The sequence below is a fragment of the Vombatus ursinus genome, unplaced genomic scaffold (genome assembly GCF_900497805.2).
Source record: "Vombatus ursinus unplaced genomic scaffold, bare-nosed wombat genome assembly UNPS02014798.1, whole genome shotgun sequence".
Lineage (NCBI taxonomy): Eukaryota > Metazoa > Chordata > Mammalia > Diprotodontia > Vombatidae > Vombatus > Vombatus ursinus.
Window position 1 is genome coordinate 712,093 of NW_020954576.1, and position 17,674 is coordinate 729,766.

General features: G+C 39.6%; 1 long non-coding RNA gene across 2 annotated transcripts in view; it reads right to left on the minus strand.

Moving 5' to 3' along the window:
- Nucleotides 1-17,674, minus strand: part of LOC114050112 — a 122,460-nt gene that overhangs the window by 95,721 nt on the left and 9,065 nt on the right. For both annotated transcript variants that reach the window (XR_003569933.1, XR_003569934.1), the window contains exons 2-3: nt 4,400-4,614; nt 2,716-2,850 (exon numbers count right to left, since the gene is read on the minus strand). This is a non-coding gene — a long non-coding RNA (uncharacterized LOC114050112). The remainder of the gene's footprint in view (nt 1-2,715; nt 2,851-4,399; nt 4,615-17,674) is intronic.

Genomic DNA, 17,674 nt, shown 5'->3' on the forward strand with positions numbered 1-17,674 from the left:
AAGAAAGAAAGAAAGAAAGAAAGAAAGAAAGAAAGAAAGAAAGAAAGAAAGAAAGAAAGAAAGAAAGAAAGAAAGAAAGAAAGAAAGAAAGAAAGAAAAAGAAAGGAAGAGAAAGAAAGAAAGAAAAGGAAGAAATGGAAGGGAGGGAGGAAAGAAGGAAGAAGTTACATTCTTCCCCCCATTGGGGGAGGAGTACATCATGCATACAAATAAGTAAATACTACCACAGATAAATTTCAAGTCGATTCTACTAGTATTTAAGTGCCTACCATATGTAAGGCACTGTATTAGCCAAGAGGGATACAAAACTAAAATCTTAATTGTCTCTGCCCTTGGACAGTTTTCATTCCAGCAGAGGGTAACTGCATGCACACAGGTAAGTGAGTACAAAATATATAAAGAATAATTAAAGAGACAGCAGGGGTGGGGGATGATGGGAAAGCTTTCCCTGGGAGGCTTCTCCTAGGCTGTGTGTACTGGGTCAGCAGCTGGTGACTGTAGCTGTTGCCTTCACTAAAACACACAAGTAAAATGGTGCTCAGGTGATCACACTTTCACTGATCTTTGTAGAGACCTTGGTCAGCTATAGTATAGATAGAAGCCTGAGCTTTATCTGGTTTTGTAATGGGAGGGGGAGGAGGGCAGGGACTGGTAGGAGAGCAGTTGTCCTTCCCAATAACTAAACCTAGACAGGTGTGACTAGGAAGATAACTCTAGACTCCTGCCTTCTATTTCTACTTCCTAATGAATAATAACTGGAGAGGTGAAGGTTGAAAAAATATGATACCATTATGTTGGGTAATACAACAGCATTAAATACAAATAAAAAAGGAGCAGCCTGACAGCATTAACTGAAATCTGAAGTCGCTGCTTTCCTTTGATTTCATCTTCTTCCTTCCCTGAGGCCACTGTGAAGAAACCAAGAACTTTCAAAGGAATAATTTTGAATTAAGAAAGAGGAGAAACCTAGGGGAAAAAATAAGTGGCTATTTCTCAGTCAGTCTGGTTTTCACTCTTTAGAGGAAATGTTTAGTTGAAGGATTTTTTTATTCACTACCCATGTGACCCATCCCTCTTTGAGCCTCAGTTTCCTCATATGTAAAATGAGGGGGTTGAAGTTGACCCCTTCCAGCTCTAAATCTGTGATCGTGCCTGTAGAGTACCTACCCACACCTGTAAGGTATCTACCCACCTATCCACCTCTATTTCCACTGCCTCAACTTTAAGAGCCAATGAGAGAGATTAATGTCAGTCTCTCTTCAGCCAGATAGTCTATAAGCAAGAGCTGTCTCTAAGGTATAAATTCATCAACATAGATGCTGAAGAGCAATGATAACTTTTACAGAGCTCTTTCAAAGGAAATCAACATGCAGGATTTGACCAGACCTTCCCATTTGCTCATTAAGAAACATCCAACAAGGGCTTACTCTGTGCCCCAAATCACCAAGCGCTTGCTATAGCAGGTGCTTCATCAGTAACATTCCCACTGTAGGGTGGAAAACATCAGCATTAGTTGCTTGAAGGAAGTCTACTTCTAGTAACAGGAATCATGCCTTCCATTTTCATGAGAAGCATGACCTTCCCAGATCTCAATGTTTTGTTTTGTTTTGGTTTTTTTCCAGTCTGGCCTAATTTCTTCCATGTCCTAGGCCTTTTAACCTCTGCTGATTTGCATTCAGAGCATCCACATATTGGCAAAGAACAATGTCCTATTATTATTCACTTGGTATTTCTCTTGTATGACCACCACAGTCTTCTGCTATCTTGACATATTTATAGGTTTAAAGCTAAAACCTTTATTTTTCCATAGCTCTCTTGGGTGGGGGGAGTGTATCTTCAAATATTTCTTTTTAAGATAATCTTTGTGAAGAGCTATTAGTACAGTGCCTGGCACATAGTAGGCACTATGTAAATGCTTATTCCCTTCCGTCCTCCTCCAATCCCCAATTCAATAAGTTTTTATTAAGTGCCTACTATGTGCCAGGCACTGAGGAAACAATGACAAAAATAAAACATACACTGCCCTCAAGAAGCTTACCAAAAAGAAGAAAAGGTTAAATAAAGATAACATAATACAATTTTATTAATAATAATAGCTAGAATTTACATAATACTTTCAGGTTTGCAAAACACTTTACATATTTTATTTCATCCGATCCTCACAACAGCTCTGGGAGGCAGGTGCTATTATTATTATCCTCATTTTACAAATGAGGAAACTGAGGCTAAGAGGTTCAGTAATTTCACAGACAGTAAGTGTCAGAGGCAGAATTTAAATTTAGGTCTTCCTGAGTCTAAGGTCATCACTCGGTGTGTCCCAACACCTAGCTGTCAGCAGATTTCTCACCGAGCCAAAAATCAATACACTTGGGATATCTCAGGACCAACAATGCCCTTTTCAAACTTTGCCTGGATGTATTTAACTACTAAGCAAAATCTCTCCTTCGACTTCAAATTAAACCCAGTATTGTCATTGTAGCATGGGAGGCTTTGAAGCCTCAGATAGGGGCCAGACTCAGGATAAGTCTGGAATCTGGAATCTGGAATCTGAGCGGGTCCTATGGACAACTGAGGGGAATCTGAGCAAGAGCGACCCCTGCAGGTCAGATGGGAGTACAGCCACCAAGCCCAAGTGAAGAGCTCATCACCCCACTCAGGAAGAGGGCCAGGAGACCGCCAGCAGCTAAACAACCATTAAACTGCTCCAGTACTTACTCAGAATCTAGGTAGTCAGCTACCAGGTGGTTCTTTGTTGCGGTGTCGCAGAGATTTTTGGTCAAATACAAACTGGACTAGACATCTGGGGGCTTCCAGCCCAGAAATTTATATATCCATAAGTAAAATATGACTCTAAAATTAAAAAAAAATTACCATACGATTAATTTTAATTTGTTGATAAACCTGACACTTGCAAAACAATTGATATGAAACAACTGAAGAATAATTGTAATAATAATAATAATAATAATAACTGGCATTTACTTACTGTTTTAAGGTTTGCAAAATGCTTTACGTATCATTTGTTTGTTGGGTTTTTTTTTAGAATTCTCGCAACAAGCCTGCAAAAGGTAGGTGCTATTATTCTCATTTTGCAGTTGAGGAAACTAAGGTTGGAAAAGATTGACTTGCCCAAGATCATACAGTGAAGTGAGATTTGAACTCAGGTCTTTCTGATTCTAAGTCCAGTCCTCTATGCATTGCACCACCTAGTTTCCTTGAAAATAACTATAATGACTCATATTTATATACCACTTTAAAGTTTCCAAAGCACTTTATAAATATCTCTAGTTGAGACTTAATTTTTTAAAAACCTATTTTAAAATGTTTAAAAACATTGATTGAACTCTCATGCCATTAGTAAATTTGTTCTGCAGAAATTCTTTCTAAAGACCCAAAAAAGAGACATTCTGGGGGTGTGGGGGGGGAAGGCAGTGCGGCATAATAGAAAGAACATTGGACTTAGATGCAGAGGACTAGAGTTCAAATCTAGCTACATGGTCTTGGGCAAATTATTCTCCCAGCCTCAATTTCTTCATCTGTCAAATGAGGGAGTAGATTATATGACCTCTGAGGACCCTTCTAGCTCTGAGCCTATGAAAATAGAGGAGATTAAAAAAGAAGGCTCCAATAGATTGCCTAAACCAAAATTGTTAGGGCATACTTACGATAAATAATAATAATAATAATAGCTATTATTTATATAGTGATTACTATTATTTCATTTGATCCTTACAACAACCCTGGGAGGTAGGTGCTATTATTATCCCCATTTTACAGATGGGAAAACTCAGACAAACTTAACTGACTTGCCCAGGGTCACAGTTAGTAAGCATCTGAGGCCCAGTTTGAATTCAGGTCTTTCTGACTCCAGTCCTGCAGCTCTGTCAACTGTACCATCTAGCTTTAAGAGAAAATTATATGAGTTCATAGCTCTGCAAAAACCCAGTGATTTCAAAATGAATGACCCAAGGTATTCAATCACCTGATCCTTTCAAAGGTTTGAAACTACCTTATCTCAGTAAGCCATAATTTCCTCTCTGTGTACTTTCCCTCCACCGATACCAGTTTCAGCTCTTTTAAACTTGGTAGAAAGTCTCTAAGAATTGATGAGACAGGTTAAACAACCTTGTGATGAACCTGTCAAAACTTAGCTAGGCAGGTTCTTGTTGTCCATCACTGAATCTGAATTCAAAGCCTCTCCAAGTTCATAGCATCTGTAGGATCTGAAAGGTTGGCAATGGAAAAAAAGAATAAGCTTGTTCTGCTTAGCCCCAGTGGGCATGGAATGATGAGTGGAAAGTAGCCAAGAGGTCCATTTAGGCCTGATATAAGGAAAGACTTCCTCATAATTAGAGCTATTAGAAATGGAATGCACCACATTGGGAGTTAAAGGACTTACCCTCATTGGAAGTCTTTAAGTACTTCTGGATTATATCAAAGAGCAGATTCTTTTATTTCAGGTATGGGTTTGAACTAGCCACACTCTGAGGTCCTATCCAGTTCTGAAATTCTGTATTTTTCTGATCTGCTTCAGTTTGTGTTCCATGGACAGAGACACCAAGAGCTGGGTCAATTCCAAGCCATGATGAGGCAGCAGAGATCTTGTGGGACAACCTAAATAAGAAAAAAAAAGTTTTCTTTAAAAAAAAAAAAAAACAGGGGCAGCTAGGTGGCGCCGTGGAAACAGCACTGGCCCTGGAGTCAGGAGAACCCAAGTTCAAATCCAGCCTCAAACACTTACTAGCTGAGTGACCCTGGGCAAGCCACTTAACCCCCATTGCCTCCAAAAAAAAAAAACCCCACAAAACAACAACAACAAAATAATCCTCTCCCTCTATGATACCTAGCATGAAAAATGATTGCCAGAACCAGCAAAATTTTTTATTGCTGGCCTGTGTGCTATAGGCCAGGAGCAGACTGAATGAAAAGTCCTAGCAGAGGTTAGCTTGCACCATGTGCCCAGATGTGGAGTATGGATAAGACAGGTGTGCTGATGCGAATCCCAGAGCCACCAGGGGCAGACTTGCACTCCTTCTTCTTCGAATAGACTTGTCTTTGGTATCATTAAGTCTTCGTTTTCCTGGACACTAAAAATAATGCAAGGGTTTGCACACCCGTGCCATCCTCCCACTCTCTGACCCATAAATAAATATGCAAACCCTTCATTTAAAACACAGATGTTCCTTGCTGTGACTACACAACTCTATTCAACACATAGTTTGGATTCTGGAGATGTTGATCACTTCCAAAGTGATCTGGCTTCAGTCAAAAGAATTTAGAGCTAATACCTGCACATTACAAGTACCCTCCCCACTCCAAGGGACAATAGAAAGTTAAATTAGATGATTAAAAGTGATATAACTTGCTGCCCTGCATTACAGTGAATTAAGATAGCAGTGTCCAAGAATGATTAATCTTTATTTCAGTTACCCCCTGAAAACAACGTGCAGAGATTAAGTGAAATGTGCTTAATCTTGTTAGTGGGCAGAATTTGGAATTTGCACTTTATTCTTGCCTAAGACTGGCTGAACAGGGTGGCATCACTTAAGATGTAAATTTACACCTTTTAAAAGCAGAAAAGTGGCAACCCAGTGTGCTCTGTTTTACAGCTACCTAGAAGATGCTTTTTTCAGAAGCTACTGAAATGTGTCTCTTGGGCTGTAGGACAGGAAGACAAAAAATGAAATCATATCATTAGTGCTCAATCAGTGCGCTAGGTAAGCCACTTTCCAAGATATCTGTTCTTCCCTCCTTTGAAGCAACATGACAAAGACCTTGGGGACCAGTAAAAGACACTCAAGGTTTGGTTTTGTTTTTAAGGAAAAAACACATTGCTTAATGGGGCATCTCCATGTCCTGAGACCAGACCCTCAGTCATATTCCAAGGGAATAGGTTTGTTTTCTGGTTGTTGTTGTTGTTCAGTCATTTCAGTTGCATACAACTCATCATGACCCTATTTGGGATTTTCTTGGCAAAGATCTTAGAGTGGTTTGCCATTTCCTTCTCCAGGTCATTTGACAAATGAGGAAACTGAGGCAAACAGAGTTAAGTGACTTGCCCAGGGTCACACAGCTAGTAAGTGTCTGAGGCTGGATTTGAACTCATGAAGATGAGTCTTCCTGATTCCAGGCCCAGTGCTCTATCTGCTGTGCCACCTAGCTGTAAACTGCTATAACCAGTGAATCAATCAATCAACAAGCATTTGCTCACTATGTGCCAGGCAATACTCTTCCACGAAACTCCCTCTTTACTTCCCACCTTCTGGAATAAGGCATATGGGGATCTTACTGTGTAGTTGAAAAGTTAGGATTGATAAACATATTTTTAAGATTTCCTGAGAATAATGATGCAAAGTTGGCTTACAGATGTGGAAACCATTCATAGGCTCTAGAGGCCAAAGGCATCTTGGAAAACATCTAGTGCCTCCTACCCTCTCATTTTATAGAAAAGAAAACTGAAACTCAAAAAGGGAGTGTCTTGTCCAAGGTCCCCTGGGGAATCAGTGGTTGAACCCAGATTTAAACCTAGGGCCTTCCCATTACATTACCTTGCCTCTTTCCTAGAGCTATTTTTCTTCATTCAAAGCAAATGTGACAAACAAGATGCTGACTACACCACCCACAAGAAACCATAAAGTAAAAGTAAAGCTAGCTAAGTAGCACAGGGAAACTAGGTGGTGCAGTGGTTTGAGCATTGGGCTTGGAGTCAGGAAGACCTGAGTTCAAATCTGGCCTCAGAAACTTCCTAGCTGTGTGACTTTGGGCAGGTCACTTAACCTCTGTTTGCCTATGTATGTGATCCACTGGAGAAGGAAACGGCAAACCACTCCAGTCTTTGTCAAGAAAATTCCAGATGGGTTCACAAAGAGTCAGACAAGACAGAACAACAACAAAGCTTTGTGGGAACACAGTGATAACTAGGTACCCAGCTTTGACTATCCTATGAATAGGTACCACAGGGGTTAGAGCACGGAACCTGGAGTCTGGAAGACCTGTGTTCAAATCCAGCCTCAGATACTTACTAGCTGTATGGCCCTGGGTCAGTCACTTAAGTTCTCTATGCCTCAGTTTCCTCATGTGTAAAGTGGGGACAATAATAGCACCTACCGCCCAGGGTTGTTGTGAGGATCAAAGGAGATATTATTTGTAAAACACTTTGCAAATCTTAAAGTGCTATATAAATGCTAGTTATTGTTGTTGTCACTGTTTCACAGAGGCAAGCTAAACAATGTAGTAGAGAGAGAAGACTAAACTTGGAATCAGGATAAAAACTAAGTTCAAATCCTGCCTCAGACACTGACTAGCTATATGGCCCTGGGCAAGTCATCTAACTTCTCTGTGCCTCAGTTTCCTTGTCTGTAAAATGGTAATAATAAATGAAATAACATATGTAAGGTGCTTTGCAACCCTTAAAACACTATATAAATGTTTGCTAATAGTAGTAGAAACAGAAAAATATCTATTTTGTCATTTTTATCTTCATAGGAGTAGAGAGCTAGGGCTGGAAGGGACCTCTGAGTCCATCTGAGTCCCCTCATTTTACTAATGAGGAAACTGAGGCCCAGAGAAGTGAAGGGACTTGTCCAAGGTTTCATGGGTAATAAGCATCAGAGTCAAGATTTGAACCCAGATCCCCTCACTCGAGAGTCATTGATCTTTCTACCATACTGTGATTTGTTCACTTGTGAAAGGAGGGTATTACATTGTTTATAACACAGATAGATGGATAGACAGATAGATAAATAGATGAGAGATAGATAAATTTACAAATAGATGAGAAATGGATAACAAGCATTTATTAAGCACCTACTATGTACCAGGCACTCTGCTAAGCACTCTACATGTTATCTCATTTGTTCTTCATAATAACTCTGTGAGATAGGTGCTATTATTATCTCATTTTATAGATGAGGAAACTGAGGCAGATAGGTTAAGTGATTTGCCCAAGGTCAGTTAGTAAGTGTCTGAGGTCAGATTTGAACACAGATTTTCCTGATTCCAAGTCCAAGTTTCTATCCACTATACCATCTAGCTGCCTCAATATAATATAACAAATATAACATGTTATGTTATACAATATAACATAACACAACACAATATAATATAGCATAATATAATATAATGTAATATCTGCCTTTATAGTAATTATAAGTATATATTAAGAGTTTTGATTTATAGACACTTTAAAGTTTGCAAAGAACCTTGCAAACATTATACCATTTAGGCCTCCCAACAACCCTGTGAAGGAAGTGCCACAGATATCATTATTCCCATTTACCAAGTTAAGAAATTGAGGCTCAGAAAGGTTGAATACTTTGCAATAGGTCACATAGCTAATAAATATCAGAAGGGAGATTTGAACCTGGGTTTTCTGACTCCAAAAGTAGTGCTCAGCCTCCCAAGTCATAAAAGCTCATATTCATACAGTGCTTGTTGGTCACAAAGCTCTGCGTGTCTCCTTCAGTAATCACAGCAATTCTGTGAGGTAGTGAGTAAAGGTATTATTATTCTTCCCATTTCACAGATATGCAAACTGAATCTCAGAGAAATTAAATGACTGCTCAAGGAAAACCAGCTAGGAAGCAATGGAGCCCAAGTGGAAAACTAGGTTTTCTGACTCCAATGTCAGTGTCCTTTCTATTATGCCTTAATACTTCAATATATGAAAATTCCAGATATAGTGAAATCAGTAAGAGAATCAAAAAGTCCAAAGGAATGACCTGAGTTCAAATCCTGGCTTTGCCACTAACTACCTTGTAACCTTCAGCATGTCACTGAATTTCTCTGGGCCTCAATTATGTCATCTGTAAAAGAAAGCGGTTGGACTCCATGGCGTCTAAAGTCCCCTTTAGCTCTAACCTCTTCATTCCTATAGGAACAGTAGGAAGTACTGGTTATGGGATATATTCTTTGTTACCATTTAGGGTCCACAGAATCATTTGTTGTTGTTCAGTTGTATCCAACTCTTTGTGACTATATGGTCCATGGAGTTTTCTTGGCAAAGATACTGGAGTGGTTTGCTATTTCCTCACACTATTAGTAAGTGTCTGAGGTCAGATTTAAAGTCAGATTTTCTTGACTCCAGGCCCAGCACTCTAACCACTGAGCCATCTAGCTGCCTAATGGAATCATAGATTCTCCCAACTGGAAAGGATCTTAGAGATTACCTAGTTCAACCCCCTCATTTTACAGGAGAGAAAACTTAGGCCCCAAAAAAATTATCACAGGATCAAGACAAAATAACAATATCTGGTAATTAGGTAGCACTGTAAGGTTTGCAAAGTGATGTGTAAATTTGTTTGCGCCTCATAAGAGTCCAGTGCGGTACATATTCCAGTATTAATATCTTCATTCTACAGCTAGGGAAATGAAGCTCAGAGTGAATGAGTGACTTGCCCCTGGATAGACATTTAGTAAATATGAGAAGTAGGATTCAAACCTAGGTCCTCCTAACTCCAAGTCCAATGATACCTTTTCTACTGTACCAGACTGTAGTACCACCAAAGCTTCCCTAATAAACATACTTGGACTTAGCCCCAATTGCCAAATAAATAAATAAACAAACAAACAAACAAACAAGTAGATAAATAAATAAATAAACAAGCAAACAAACAAACAAATAAATAGATGGAGAAAGAAAGAAAGAAAGGAAGGAAGGAAGGAAGAAAGAAGAAAAGAAAGAAAGAAAGAAAGAAAGAAAGAAAGAAAGAAAGAAAGAAAGAAAGAAAGAAAGAAAGAAAGAAAAAAGAAAGAAAGAAAAAAGAAAGAAAGAAAAAAGAAAGAAAGAAATATACTTGGACTTTCCTTTCCAAGGTAAACAATTTATTTTTATTATAGCTACTTTAATGAACAACACCTTCATCATCATGAAATAATATACAGGACAGATTCCTTTAAACACAGGAGAATGGAAAGGAAACCAAAGGCCTCCATCAAAACCCCCCCAATTCTGTTTTTTATTACACTAAGTAAAAGCTATCCAAATATATTTCAGTACTTCAAGATCTATGATTTCATCTCTCCACCCCAGCAGATCTCAACCCTTCTAGAGGTTGTCATGGTCAAAAACTCCCTCACTTTGTAGTAAATCTGGGGATGAGACATACAGTCCATGGCCAGAGCCAAGTCTGAAGTCTTGGCAGCTTTGTGGGGCTTACCAGAGTTTGTGTTCAGCAGGCATTGCCCTCAAGAACCCTAGGTCATCTCTGGACCTTAATAAGGCATCAGAAGAGGAAGAATTCAGCCAAAGTCCATACATGTTTGTGAGTCTTTAAATCCAGAGCAATGTCATAAGTGTGAGGGATGCCCAATGTGGAAACCCCCTTCACTGATGTAAATCAGCCAAGTCAATAAGCATTTATTAAGTGCCTACTATGTTCAAGGCACTGTGCTAAACACCAGGGATAGAAAGAAAGGCAATGATAGTCCCTGCCCTCAGAGAACTCACAAGCAAACAAATATGTACAAACAAGCTATATGCAGGATAAATAGGAAGTAATCAATTCAGGAAAGACACTAGAATTAAGAGGGATCAGGAAAGATGAACAACTCCTCTGTAACTTTTTATCTTAGGAAGACCACTGAACGGTTAAGTGACAGTCTCACAGATTGTAGGTATCCAAGACAGCACTTGAACCCTGTTCTTCCTGACTGAAGCCCATCCTCTATTAACCATCCCATGCCACTTCTCCATATGTGTTTACAAGTTCTGATTTAAGAGCAGGGTTTTTGGAAGGTCAACTTGGGCATGTTCCCCAAGCCACATCAGAAATGGGGAGAAAACAAGGATAGGATGCAAAGGAGAGGAAAACAATGGGTGGAAATCCTAATCCTTTTCTTCAAGGGGTAGGAGCTGGAGGAATGGAAATGACTGATTTTAAAAAAAGGAAAAACAAACAACTGAATGTGAATTCCCAAAGTGTAATACTTGCACTCTGCCCCGTTTGTGGAATCATTTGAAGTTTCCAAAACTTCATGTTTTGCCTAGAGGGCAATCAGTTGTAATGCATCTTTTCATCTAATCATTATTCTTTCTAGTCACTACAATGTCAAGTGCAGCAACATGCATGGAAATACAGTGTGACCAGATCAGAATCAAAGCCCCCATTCCAAAAGCACAAATCCAGAATGAGACTTGTCATGTACATGTCTGGCATGTACGAGACCATGGGAGTTTTGAGTAAATAGTTCAATAGGATTAAAAGAGGCTTTGCTGCCTCCAAAAAAAAATTTAAAAAAAAGCCCACCCCAATCATTAAGAAATAGAGTTGACAAAGTATTCTTTATTGCTGAGTTTTACGAAAATCTACACTGCACAGTTAAAGGAAGGAGCTTGGAGTGCACAAGGAAATGATGGAGGGGGGCATCTTGGGAAGAAGAAAAGCATTTGCTCCTACTGACATTGGTCTCTAACTCTGAAACATTCTCACATCTCCAAGTAGAGTTGGGAGCTTCTTGCTACATGTAATTCCATCCAATTTAACAAGAATTAAGCTACTACTACATGTCTGGTACTGGGGATTCAAAGACAAAAAAAAATCCAACTGTTCTTGTCCTCAAGAAGCTACATTCTAATAGGATTACAGCAGGGGATGCTTTGCCCTACCAAAAGCCTAGAATTAGATATTAACTAAGTTAAGACCCTCTTTGACCTCCCTACAACCACCACTACCCCCGCCCTGCTGCTCCCACCATCAATAAAACTAATCACATGGAATGATTTTTCCCTCATTGCACTTCCATGTCTTCTGAAAATACTCTTCCTTTTTTTTCTTCCAGCGTATTATAGATTGATTAAGTAATATCCATCCCATATTTCATCTATTTTCAGCAATCTACTTTCTCACTTTCACACAAAGCTTACTTGCAGAAGTCCCCTTTCCTCCCAGCTATATTAATTATGAATTACAACCTTCCTTTGCTTGGGTTTCTTTGCCTTCTGCAAATATCAAAATCCTTGGAACCCAAAATATTGCTGTTTAACCAAAGAGAATGGTATAAGGATTTACATGTGATACACAGAATTGGAATCACAGAATTTGAGAGCTGTGGCCCTCAGTGGCCGGCTCATCCTACCCACACCTGAAAGGACTCTCCCCTGAAACATACTAAGCAAGTAGCCATTCATTCTCTGATCAAAGATTTCTAAAAAGGAAGAACCCACAATATCATGATACAGTCCATTCCGCTTTGGGGCGGGTCTAGTTTAATAATTAGAAGGTTTTTCCCCTGATATCAAGCCTACATCTGTCTCTTTATAACTTTCAACTGTTGCTCCTCATTCTGCCTTCTCCAGCCAAACAGAATGAGTCTAATTCTTCTTCCATGACAGTCCTTCAAATACTCAATGACAGCTATCATGTATCTTCTATAAATCCAGAACTGAAGCAATTAATACCCACAGAATACCCATTAGTATTCAGTAACACATCATAGTGTTTCCCAAATTTTCCATATTTTCCAAATTATTTTCGCATGCCTTATCCCATTCAATACTTGATACAAACTTGTGAGATCAACTAGGTATTATTATCCACACTTTACAGATGAAGAAATAGAGGCAAGCAGTGATTGAGCAATTTCTCTGGAGTTAACAGAGCAAGTTAGTCATAGAGCGAAAACTGGAGCCCAAGAGGTTTTATAGATGGGATTCATAATTTAGATAGGAATTGGGCCTGACAACTTTTGAGGTTCCTTCCAGATCCACAGTCCATGATTCTGGCCTTACCTATAATGGTAAAAGTACATTCTAGCACAATCCTGTTTCTGACACTACCTAGGGAAGTCATTTAACTTCCCTAAACATCCATTTCTTTATCTATATGTAACAACCTCTCTGCATTACTCTCCAGCTTATATTCACATTTGTGTGTCTGGTACCTAGAGCTGGCCTGCACAACCTGCAGCCCACCAAAGGATTTTGGGTGGCTTGTGAAAAATGTAGAACTCTAAAGAATACTTGCATTCTAGGAATTACCCTGAAAGGCTGAACTTGTAACACTATCATTCATGAGCCCCCACTGGTGGATGAGCTATTAACAATCAACCAGAACACTTAATTAGCAATTAGCAAAGATTGAAGATGGTATAGTAAGAACAGTTGGTACAAAACATTCCTTCCTGCCTCTCCCCTTCCCTCCACCCACCTCCAACCCCACCCCTTGCCAAAATCTTGAGATGCATTCTCCCACAAATAGAAACAGCATCCAAAGGAATAAGGGATTCAAACATGGAGCACAATAATAATGCACACATGTAGGATACATATGTAGCAATAACTCCTAGTACTGGAAATCCTTTATCTCTTTTTCAAATCCTTACACAGCTCCTTTTGGATGCAACTTTCTGTTAGATGGACTACTCAGCTAATTGCCCAGGTTCTGCTTCCTTTTTCTGTTTCTTTTTTGAGTCTATAGTATTCTTTTTTTTTTTTACCACAAGGCATCATACTTCCTAAAACTGTCTCCTCCCTTAAGAGACAGTCTTTCCACATCTGTGTTTGTCCTTGGTGTGTCTCTCTTCTGACAGAATTACCTTCATCCTAATGGTCCAGTAACTCTGATGGGGGAGAGAGCAGGGAGAAGAGAAAATCTCCTTTCCCTCAAAAGTAATTGCCTCTCAGCGGCCTGATTTTTCTTTCATTCACTTCTGGCTCCAACTCTAGAAATGCTGAACTGCTGAAGTTCCTACAAGCTATTTAAAGCCCCTAGAGGTATAACAGCTTGTCTGAAAAGTCAATCATACTATTTACTTCATGACTCAATCAAAGAGTTTTATACCTCATAAAGGGATCACTTCACCACACATGACCACCCTTATATTTACCACCTTCTGATATTACATTCTAGACCTTCTGTGATTACATTAATTGATGGGAGGGGGCTGAGACTCCCTTGTATGGAAAATGAGTATGTTGGACTAGATGGCCTCAATGTCCCTTGCTCTCCATTTGGATTCTATGACCTTATATATGTTCCTTTGGTAGAATACAAGTTCCCTATAGGCAAGTACTGTTTGTTGTTTCGTCTTTGTATCTCCAGTGACTAGCACAGCGTCTTGTAAGTAATAGGCTTTCAATAAATGTTTATTGGATTATTGGATTCAATAAAGTAAATAGTTTTTAAAGGTAGCCACAGCAGTGGCTATGAAGAGTTTGGACAAAGTGTTTGGACAAAGAAGACATGGCTAACATAGAAACAAGCAGAAAAGAAACATCAATATTATCACTGACTACAATCCTTGCAGAACAGGTGAAATCAAATGTTGGAATGTGTTAATTATCAGCAGTAAAAACAAAATCTCGTGAAAAGAAGCCATTTTGGCAATGTTGATTACAGAATTGATAGTAATCCCAAAATGAATAGTGATCAGGCATCACATGAATTGCACAAATTTTTAAAATATTGACTGAGCATTTTCTATATCCAAGGTCCTATGCTAGATGTTGAAGACACAAAGATGAAAAAATTGGGAGCAGCTAGGTGGCACAGTGGATAGAGCACTGGCCCTAGAGTCAGGAGGACCTGAGTTCAAATCCAGCCTCAGACACTTGACACTTACTAGCTTTGTGACCCTGGACAAGTCATTTAACCCCATTGCCTAGCCAAAGAAAATGCCATAATCCCTAATTTCAAGGAGTTTACAGTCTATGAAAGGGAAATATCACACATATGCCAATAAAAGTAACACCATATAGATTACAATAGGGCCAAAAGAAGGATGTCAAAGTGCTCTAGGAAAATATCTGAACTGCCCTTGAAATTCATCAGTGTCAGGGTTTCCTAGGATGGGAATGTTCTATACCAAGGCAGATCATAATCCTCTATGCCCTAAAAGATAAATCCCTGAGTCAAATTGTTAGTGTCGAAAGTAGGATTTGAACATGGATGTTTCTGACTCCAAGCCCAATACTCTAAGCTACCTCTACTAGCAGAGGTACAAGTCCTTATCCTACATTTTAAGAAGGCCTCACCATTGGTCACAGAACACAGTGGATAAAGTACTGGCCCTGGAGTCAGGAGTTCAAATCCTGAGTTCAAATCCAGCCTCAGATACTTGCTAGCTGTACAATCCTGGGCAAGTCACTGAACACTGTTTGCCTCAGTTTCTTCATCTGGGGAAGGAAATGGCAGGCAGCTTCAGTACTTTTGCCAAGAAAACCCCAAATGGGGTCACAAAGAGCTAGACACAACTGAAAAAACAAAAACAAAAACTGAACATCATTGGCTGCCACTACCACTAGGTGGCAGTAGGTAGGAGTGGCACAATTCCAATCTCTTACCTGGAGACCTCTTCTTTGCACTTGTGAAGAAGCATTGTTATCAATATAGAATGGGCCAAAGAGCATGCAAGGTTGCTCTAGTAACCCATGCATACACCCCTAGCAGCACTATGCTCCAGAAATAGATAGATAGACAGACAGAGAGACAGACAGATAGATAGATAGATATGTATGTATGCGTACATATACATACACATGTATGTGGAGCAGAGAGAGAGAAAGAGAGAGAGTGAGAGAGAGAGAGAGTGAGCCAAGAATATAAAGGCTTCACACATGTGGGGTCTGGGGTTGAAAGCCACTTTCACTGAAGCCTTAGGCCTGCCAGGCTTAATGACTTAGATATACCTGGCAGTCTCAGAAATGCTAAGTTAAACAGGTTATATAGACAAAATTCCCTTGAGAGAAGACTAGTCCAAGTCAGAGGAGCAGATTTTAAGGCGACGGAAGTGTGGGACCATAATTGCTCCATTCAAAGCATGTGTACTCTAGATAGACAAGGGACAGGTAATGTGCTCTGACCAATGCTGGTCCTCCATGGAAGACTACTCATGGCCTCTTTGCCTGAATTTCTCTAAATGAAAGTTTGATTGATTCCTTTTGTTTTTAGATCACAGTCATTTTCACATCTATCCCATTGGTCATTCTTCAATGAGCCATCCCTTATAACAAAGAAAGAGTTAAGCAAAACCAACTGACACTGGCCATGTCCGACAGTGTATATCACATTCTGTAGCCAGAGGCATCCATCCCTCTAAGGAAAAGGGAGAAGTACATATCTTCTCTTCTCAGGGGCCAAGATTGGTCCTAAAAATTGCACAACATTTTGTTCCTTTTTAGTGTCCTTTTCTTTGCCTGCCTTTTAAAGGCCAATGTGACAAGCATGCATGATGGTCACTTTGGAGAAACTGGGGAAGAGCTGAAGTCAGGAAATGAGCAGGACATTAACAGTAGTCTATTGGGAAGCTGGCCAAACATATTAAACTATCTTGTTCAAATTGGCCAGAGGCAAAAGCTACAGCAGGGTTCATTTTTCCAGCCTTTCCCTTTTCCCTGTGTAAATTTAGAATGAAATTCATCTCTGCCTCAGCTAAATCAGGTTTAATTTTTAATATTAAAATCAGGGGTAGTCTCAGAGAACAGTTGAGCCGAGTAATATAGAACAGACTTTCAATGCCTTACATGCTGACACATTAGGAAGTGGATTGAATCCTTGGCTCGGCAATTCTTCATCAATGCATTTGATTCACTTCCCAAAGAACACAAACCAGCTTTGATTCCCCAATATGTTTTCACAAACTCTGTCCCCCTATAACTTGATGGGCTTTATAATTAGCCACTGCAAACACTTGATGGCTAGCATGTAAGATTTAGGGTTTGCGAAGTGCTTTATATACATGATCTCAATTGTTCCTTACAACAACCTGGTAAGGTAGGTGCATTTACTGTCACATTTTGTTAAGTGATTTGCCCAGGGTCACACATCTAGTAAGAGTCCAAGGCAGGATTCGAACTCAGGTCTCCCTGACTCCAAATCCCATGTTCTATCCACTATTCACCTAACAGCCTAGAAAAGATCAGTGATTTCTTGAGTGTGGGTATTTCTACAAAACACCCTCTTAAGCTATGATGTCAGAGAAACTCAAAATTGGAAAGGACCTCAGAAGTCAGTTATTCCAAATCTTGCCTGAACAGCAGGTCTCTCTCCTTTCACGGAAAGGGTCTATATCATGGAGAAGTGATTGTCCAGCCTTTGTATGAAGACCTCTATTGAATATATTATTTCCCAAATAAACCAATTCCACTTTGAAATAGTTCTAATTGTTAGGAAATTTTCCCCTATGGGGAACCAAGATCTGCTTCCCTTCAATGGCCACTAATTGTTCCATTTTTTTGTCTGGGGCCAAAGCAAAACAAGGTAGATCCTTCTTCTTCTTCTTCCATGACAACTCTTCAAATATTTGAAATGAGGTATCCAGCTCTACCATTTCTCTGAGCTAAACATTTTCACTTCCTTCAACTAAGCCTTAAATGGAGTAGTCTCCAGTCCCTCCCTGTCCCTTTTAATTGATTGCCCTCTTCTGGACATGATCCATTTCAAAAACATGTTTCCTAAATGGATAATCTTCTTGAATTTCTGCAGCTCTAAATATTCATTGCCTGATGGTCAACCTGCTAGTAATGAGCTTCTCCCTACTTAGCAAGGTAGAGCTCACAGGGCAGACACATAGTTTATCACTGGGCACCAACAGCATTCAAAGACATTTCTGGTTGGTTAGAGCAGCTAGAGATCAGACTCGGCTGGCAGAATCTTCAAGAATGCAGTGTTTTCTCTTTTCTGTGAGACCACTGAGTAGGACTTTTGTGGCATCAAGTCAAAAGCCATTTATTAAGGGA